This window comes from Nicotiana attenuata, chromosome 10, assembly GCF_001879085.1.
Source record: "Nicotiana attenuata strain UT chromosome 10, NIATTr2, whole genome shotgun sequence".
In the NCBI taxonomy this organism is placed as follows: Eukaryota; Viridiplantae; Streptophyta; class Magnoliopsida; order Solanales; family Solanaceae; genus Nicotiana; species Nicotiana attenuata.
Genome location: NC_031998.1, coordinates 18861568 through 18870319, shown reverse-complemented (window position 1 = coordinate 18870319; position 8752 = coordinate 18861568). Strand labels below are relative to the sequence as shown.

The following is an 8752-nucleotide window of genomic DNA, read 5'->3' as shown; positions in this document are numbered from 1 at the left end:
CTAACTCATAAGCTCTACAGAGAGTACACAAGATATCTCAAAATACAATATTGTTTGGAATACTATAAATAGTAATAAGTAAACAATAGAAGGAAACTCCAAAGCCTGCGAGCGAAACAACAGATATACCTTGAAGTCTCCAAATCTCTGGCTACCAACTTGTCACGACCCAAATTCCACCTTAAGGATCGTGATGACACCTAGTACCTAAGACTAGGTAAGCCTATCACATAACGAGATCAACAGTAAATAACAACTTATATATTAATAAAGGCGGAAAAAAGTACCATAACTTGACCAAAACGAAAATACATTAGTCATACATACCAGAACTCGTAATACAGAGTCATAAGCTCTATAAAGAGTACATAAGAAACAAAATACAACACTTTTGGAATACAATAAACAGCAATAAGGAAACAATAAAAGGTGACTCAGATGCTTGCGAGCGGAATATCACGTATACCTTGAAGTCTCCACAACTCTGACTCGATTCTCTAGTGCCTACCATGATCTGAGGCACCTGGATCTGCACAAAACTGTTCAAAATCGTAGTATGAGTACATTACAATCGATACCCGGTAAGTATCAAGATTGACCTCGATGGAGTAATGATGAGATTAAGTTATAACACTCACTAGATAAATAATATGCATAATATCAATATAAAACTAACAACGAAAAACCAAAACAAAATAAGTATCAACAAAGAATAGGGCATGTGATAACATGACATATTAATAACAACTTGTAAAACACAATGAAATCATTTAAGAAAAACAAGGATATGTTCAAATCATCGACCCGATCCATCACAAAAATAACATCAAGAATCACCCCGAAATACCATATAACTTAATCAACAAGCCAACCTCATGATGCCGCGTGATCTTCACATGAAATATTTCCCCTTATATATCTACACGCATATAAGCCCTCTTATTTCGTCGCGTGTGCACCACAATGAAAATTTTCCCTTACTTGTAACACACTATTAGCCTCATTATCTCGCTGCATGCACATCAACAAACACAATCGTCATGTCTCCGCATGCGCATCTCATTCACAACACAAAAATCGACCCGCACCACGCATGCACATGTGCCACAACATCGCCCAAACAATAATATCAAAGCCACAACAATATAACAACAATGTGTGTAGGAATCACAATAATAACACAAGGTACAGGGAGTGAACAAAAATAAAACATGCTTCATATAACGAACAACTCCAATTCAAGGCATATTAATAGCCTAAGGTCTAACCCGATCAATTACCATACATGCTATAATGATTCGGCCGGCTGTTTTGAGTATATTAGCCCCATTTCCCCTATTTAATGCTATACATATGTGCATTTGTGATTATGAGACTTGGTGAGGTGGTTGGTTTGGTTTCAGGGAAGTTTTGGAGGGAATTGGGATGCTTAGTCCCAAGGTTGGATGCTTAAGTTAAGAGGGTTGACCGGAGTTTGAGCTTTTGTATAGAGGGCTCTGGAATGGAGTTTTGACGGTTCCAATAGCTCCGTATGGTGATTTTGGACTTAGGTGTATGTCTGAATTTGGATTTGGAGGTCCGTAGGTTGATTTGATACTTTTTGACGAAAGTTGGAAAGTTGAAGGTTTAAAAGGTTGGTAGGTTTGACCGAGAGTTGACTTTATTGATATCAGTTTTGGATTTTTGTTCTGATAGTTGGTATAGGTTTGTTGTGTCATTTGTGACTTGCTTGCAAAATTTGAGATCATTCCTAGCAATTTGATATGGTTCGGCACGAGAATTAGAAGTTGGAAGTTCATTTGTTTTCTTAGAATTGAATTGGGGTGTGATTCGTAGTTTTGATGTTGTTTGAGGTAATTTGAGGCATCGAGTAGGTTCATGTTGTGTTTTAGGACTTGTTGGTATGTTTGCATAAGGTCCCAGGCCTCCCAGGTGTGTTTCGGATGAGTTGAGGATCATGTTGGACTTAGTTGTATTGCTGAAGGCATCTGATTTCTGGTGCATTTGCACCTGCAAAGGAGGGGTTGCAGGCACGTGATCACAGAAGTGACCAGATGGTTGCAGATGCGAAGTTAGTCTGGATGGATTGAGTCCACAGGTGCAGACTTTAGAGCGCAAATATGTAGTAGCATGAACGAGGGGGATTCCACTAAAGCGGAGCTGCATATGTGGCTTGGAGTCCGCAGAAGCGGCTGGTCGGGAGGCTAAGTCATTTTTGCATTTGCGATGGTTTTTCTGTAGATGCGGCATCGCAGATGCGAGGAAGTGGACCAGTCACGACCCAAACCGATGGGCCGTGACGGGTGCCCGAGTTCTACCTATCGAACACCTTTAAGCATACATCTAAGATATAAACATGAAATAAGTGTAGGTCATGCATAACGTCTGGCAATAAACTACTGATTCATGTGAATAACAAACGCGGGAAAACATGCCCAAATGTCATATACATACATATACGGAATACGGTAGGGCGAGACGACAAGGCCATATACCATCCAACTATACATGGCTGTCTACAACTGTATAAAGGTTGGGACTGGGCCCCGTCATACCCATATATGTATACAAAAGTATCGTACCAAAATCTAATAGCAGCTCCGGCTTAAATGGAGCACACCAACTCTCCCTGAGCAAGGATCCTAAGAAGGGGGACCGTCAGCCTGTCTCCTACACCTGCGGGCAAGAAACGCAGGCCCCCGGGCAATAGGGGCGTCATTACGAATAACGTACCGAGTATGTAAGGCATAAAAATCAGTATATAAAAGACATGAAAAAAACATGAAGTAAAAGACTCAACCTGTAAGTCTGAATAGATCTGTGAATCATGAAACATTTATAATGTTATGCATATGCGTATAAATGTCATATCATGCATAGGTATATGCCTATATAACATCATTCATCCTCTGAGGAAAACCCATCATATCATCTCGGCCTTAGTGGGCGAAATCATCAACATATGCAGTTGATCAGGTGGTGGTGCGTATATGACGCCATAACCCTTCCCCATACCCCATATACATGTACTATACGCGTATATACCGCCATCTGGTCATGGACCAATATATATATATATATATATATATATATATATATATATATATATATATATATATATATATATATATATATATATATATATATATATATATATCGAAATGTCATGACCCATGAACATATGATACGATAGTAGGACATATGGGGAATCAAGAACATAGGCAACCCTAGTACTTCTAAGAATAGAATCATTTATGAAAGTTGCGTGCTTTCTCGTTTCGTTGTATCATAAGGATCATACCAAAAGGAAAGAAGGGATAGTCTTAACATACCTCAAGTCGTCAATGCAACTCAACAACAAGCTTATGAGAACTAGCGTGCCAACCTTATAACAAAGAAATACATGTACAACTTAGATGGCGCTAGTATATCACGTATCCCAAACGATAACTCGATTCTAAAATAAAACGGGCAGCATTTCCCCTGATTGTACTGCTCCCTCAAGCATACCATAGGCGAGATGACAACACAATACAACCAGCAACTTAAAAACAACCTAACTACAATTCGGAACCTTTAATACAACAAAAAACCCAAATATAACATAACACACCCAATCAACAAGTTATCAATTAGTCTGAAATTGTAACAACGAGCGACCAGCCCACTACCCTACCACATGTGGTATTTCTACACGCCCTTTATCCTTCCAAACTCCATTAATCAATAGCACAATAAGCCAACACGAGTGGACTACAAAACAGTCCACTAAAAGTGCAATAAATCAAACTCACGGCTTATGATCACCGTCCAATAAGTTCTAACTATTAGGAAATGAATTTATCAATCTTCCTTGATGTTTCAAAGCTTAAATACAGAAAGTAGGCAATTTATTAACTATGAAGTACCTTCCAAAACTCAAACTACAAAGAAAAAGCGAGGTGATATAGCGATACTTACGTCGTAGGGATCGTTCTAATGTTATCGCTTCTTGATTTCGTACCCGGGATGTTAATTTTCTTTGGAAACCTTGTAGAGAGCTTAAGGGTAAGTTTATGGTCTTATTTTGGTCGTAGTATGTGGAAAAACGAAGAAAGAGACGACATAAGGGATATATGTATCCACTTTTGAAAAGTCAAAGAAGTGCTAGCTTGGCACCCTAGCATTGGCCCTTCTTCCGACGCTTATATCTTTTTATCCGGATGTCGTATGAAAGAAAGGTTAATAGCGTTAGAAACTTAATTCCAATACCTTCAATTTGGTATATAATATGTCCCAAGAAGACCTCATATAACACACAACATGTATTGCTCTTCGTTACAAGGCAAATCCTTAGTCAGTTTTTCTGCAACTTAAATTCGATTTTTCCCAAACTTTATATTTTATATCCAAACATCATATATAGTCATATTATGACTTTAAACTCATTTAAATCATGATTAGCAAGTCTCATATTCATTATATGTCAACTTGGGACGCACATAGTGTAACAATTTCCCCCCTTAGAAACATTCGTCCTCGAATGTTAAACTCCTAGAGATCTATAGAAATTTTAGCATAGTCTCCTCTATAACGGTACTACTACCAACCTATCACGCATCAAACCCAAAAATACAAAGCCCCACGAGGCCACAATCATCAATAACACCAATGTCCTCACACGACCAACGCCGGTAACTAACATAAGTGTTGTCACACCTCCTTTTTTACACACCCCGAGGGATATATAAGAGAGAGTTTCCACTTTAAGTGACATTATTCGAAATGAGATTATTTATTTATCAGAGTCGCCACTTGGGATAGTTTATTTGGTGTCCCTAGTCACCGGTTTATTTTACAAATCCCAAATCGAGGAAATTCGACTTTCCTTTTGAAGTCTGCGAACCAGAAATTCTGAATAAGGAATTCTGTTAACCCGGGAGAAGGTATTAGGCATTCCCGGGTTCCGTGGTTCTAGCACGGTCGCTTAAACTATTATAATTGGCCTATTATCTGATTTTAATAATGTTTTAGCTATGGTATATTTTAACTTATTAGCCGCTTTTAATTAATTTTAGGAAGATTCAACGTTATCTAAAACACGTCTTGAACCACGTCACGTGAAATGCACCCACGGTCCACGACACATTTTATATAACGTTGTTGAGAATTGGAGTTGGGTCACATGAAATGCACACCCGAATTTAGAAAATTAATTTAAAATAAACGCGCCTAAAGCAATACTGCGAATGTTTATCAATTGTTTATTTTCCTAAAAGCTAATTTGAGATTATTGTGAAGCTACGAATTAAAGCTAATTGTGTATCAAATGTACCACTTACTATGTATTATTAGAATTAAACTGAAGGTTTCAAATTATAAAATAAATAAAAATAGCGATGGCTGCGTTCATATAAAAATCAACTCACTACTGGAAGAAACCTTTCAATATCTATTACTCCATCCATGATCATAATTGCTCAACCTCCTGAATTTAATTCAGTATAACAACCGCAAAGTTTGTGCCGAACAACTAAATAACCATATATTACATTCTCAGCGCACCCCCTTTATACCTATCATGCGACAAAATTAACAGCTAAAATAAACTATACCTAAAGTATTTCAAACAATAGAGCAAGAAAGAAAATGCTATGAGAAACAGTTAAAACATCAGCTTGCCTAATTTTTCTCCCATGCCCATTTATTCACATTGTCGGTATCTACTGCCCCCCTTAAACTTACGCTCAACAAGTATTCATAAGACAAGATTGGCAACTTGTCTTGTTAAAAGCTCAATCAAAGATCCAAGTCAAATGGATTTTTTTTTTTTAAAAAAAAGCAACAATTGCGCAAACAAAGTAGACCAGCACATGAGAATACATTTGACTTGGATTCTTTTCCAGGTATTCATGTATCAAGAAGAACAAAGATATTAATTTCTGCAAATCATATTTACATCTTGTACTCTCTAAATTTATATTAAACACAAAGGCACAACAAGCATAGAAATAGATAAATAAATAAACACAAACATCTGTTATGATTCACAATAAGAACCAATCGAAAAAACATACTTGTTCACAGCATCATTGCAATTCTGCCCTTCCAATAACGAAACCGGATTTGCACCCGCATCCCGACCCGGAAGCACCAACGGCTCGCCGCCTCGGACGGACTCAGATCGACACGATTTTGGATGATGATTTCGGGCTGATTTTGAGTTTCAACTAGAAAACAGGGCTGCTTTTCGCTGGGGTTTAGAGCTAATTTTGGGACTGTTTGGTACCTTTTCGTTGCTGTTTTTTTGGTTGAGTTTCGACTTCTTTTTGGCCAGATTTTTGACTAGTCATGGAGCTTCTCACTGCTGGCTTTTGGCGCAAAAGGGGTGGTGTTTTGGGTGGGACGAATTTCTGCGGAATCGTGGTGAAGCTTGGCAACTGACTTCTAGGGCGAGGGTGTTTGGGGAAGACGGCTGTGTTCGTTGAGCTGGTGAAGGGCTGCTGTGATGTTGTTGTTGGAATTGGAGTTGATGGCTGCCTACAAGTTGATGAAGAAGATGAAGGACAGGGGAGGGGTGGGGTCGTGTATATGAAAAACCGCGCTGCTGGTTTTTTCAGATTTTTTAGGCGTATTTTTGTGTGTTTAGCTGCTTGTTCGGCCAAAAGTTCTTTTTTTGGCCAAAAACTGAAGTGTTTGGCCAAGCTTTTGGAAGTAAAAAAAGTGCTTTTGAGGAGAAGTAGAAGCAGTTTTGGAGAAGCAGAAAAAAGAAACTTTTCTGAGAAGCACTTTTGAGAAAAATACACTTAGAAGCAGTTTTTTAAAGCTTGGCCAAACGCTAATTGCTGCTCAGAAGTGCTTTTCAAATGAATTAGCCAAACATAAACTGCTTCTCACCAAAAGTACTTTTGAGAAAAACACTTTTAAAAAAAGCACTTCTCAAAATAAGCTAATTTTTGGAGCTTGGCCAAACGGGCTATAGGTCTGATTCTCAGATTTTTGGCGTAGGTACTATTATATAGGGCTTGGGATTAGGTTAGGGGTATGGGCCTAGGAATTATGGGCTTAGGAATTATGGGCTAGGTCCAAAATTAGGCCTAAAAATGGGTTGCTCAAGCCCAAGTTTTATTCTTTCCCCGCGAACGGGGCTAAAATACGATCTCATTTATTAATTAGTCCTACTTAAATAAAATAACTGTTAAAATAAGACTGGCCATTAAAACAAACTATTTTTTTTTTTGGTATTTTTCAAGATTAAAAATGACTACAAAATATTAATGGAATAATTTTTGTAATTTTCATTTTTCTTGTAATAAAATAAAGTAAAAGAGTAAAAATTAGTTGAAATAGCTATATTAGGCCTAAATTAAATATTTACGTGCTAAAATATGAAAAATCTTGGGGAGGGTCAAAAATCACATGTCTACAAGTGTCACGCCCCAAAATCCGAGGAGCGCGACCGGCGCTCAACCGAGTAAACCCGACTGAGCAAGCCTGATAGGTTTCATACTACCCAATTTCGTCTTTGAATAAAGAGGAAATATACATCATTAATCAAATTCTATAAACAAGTCTTTAACGATTTCCATTAGCAACTTCGTTCATAATTTTGAAGATATACAAGTTTTATACATCTTTTCCAAACATCATTATTTCTATTTTAATTCCAATACCTGACACTACCCATAACCTGTCTATGGAGCCTCTAAATACAACTGAAGAATAATATGGAAATGCCGGCAACAAGGCTCCGGCTATACCTCAAAATACAAAGTACATGATAAAAAAATAATACAGGACCCCGAAATGAAGTGGGGCTCACCAAGCCCACTGAAAGGAAGATGCATCACTAGCTGCGACCAACACTGTCTGCTATGGAAACACCTACATCCATTTAAATATATAGCGCCCCCGGCAAAAGGGACGTTAGTGCCGTCGAATAGCACTAGTATGTATAACTAAACACCATCTAGTTACTTTCATACAAGAACAAGGAAATCACAAGTATACCTCAAAACCTTTAAACGATCACAACAATATCAAATAAAAGAATCATACAATTTTCACCTCTTTCTTTTTCATAGCTCTTAGTTGTGGGCATTTCACAATGTTCATCATTGTTCACAATACCACCGCTATCTTGAGCGGAGTCCGATCTCGACCCGATCGGCTAGGTTGCCTCATTTGAGACATACACTTCAATCACAATCTCATTTTCCATTTTTCCGAAATTCAATATCAGCACAATACCACCATGTGTGCGGCATGGCGTCCCATCTCGGCCCGATCGGCTAGGCCGCCTTACCAAGGCATTGTTCCCTTCTCATTAATCATCTCGTTTCACATATATCATTTCATAGGCACTTGGGGCCACAACTATCACATCAATCTTGGCACTAGGCCGCATTTCACATCGTTCCCAATTTCAATATTAGCTTTGCCATTTAGGACAGTAGGTGCACACAAGAGCAATTTAAATTGTAAGCATAGATAAGACTTCACGTAGATGGCACAACAAACGCAGCTTCAATCTTGATTTAAGGTCTAAGAAATTCAATACATGATTTATATTCTTCGCACCTTTTCAAGTTATCAAGAATAGCACATTGATCATATTGAAACACATCTTTCACGTATATAAAGTTGCAACACCAATTCATGTGAAATAACAATCAATACAACAATCCAACTTTAATTTAACCGCATTTACACAAACACCAACGGAGCTCGATTTCTAAAAAGAGGGGGTTTTAGCCATACATACCTCAAAGAG

The 8752-nt window shown here is 38.0% G+C and overlaps 1 long non-coding RNA gene across 2 annotated transcripts; it reads right to left on the bottom strand.

Annotated features, from left to right (window-relative positions):
- Positions 280-6634, bottom strand: LOC109233104. Of its 2 annotated transcripts, XR_002069040.1 has the most exons (4): positions 6057-6634; positions 3333-3385; positions 2583-2676; positions 280-539 (listed from the first exon to the last, which is right to left on the bottom strand). It is a non-coding gene; the product is annotated as an uncharacterized LOC109233104 (long non-coding RNA). The 2 variants fall into 2 exon arrangements; XR_002069039.1 differs by lacking the exon at positions 280-539 and having other exon boundaries at positions 2385-2676.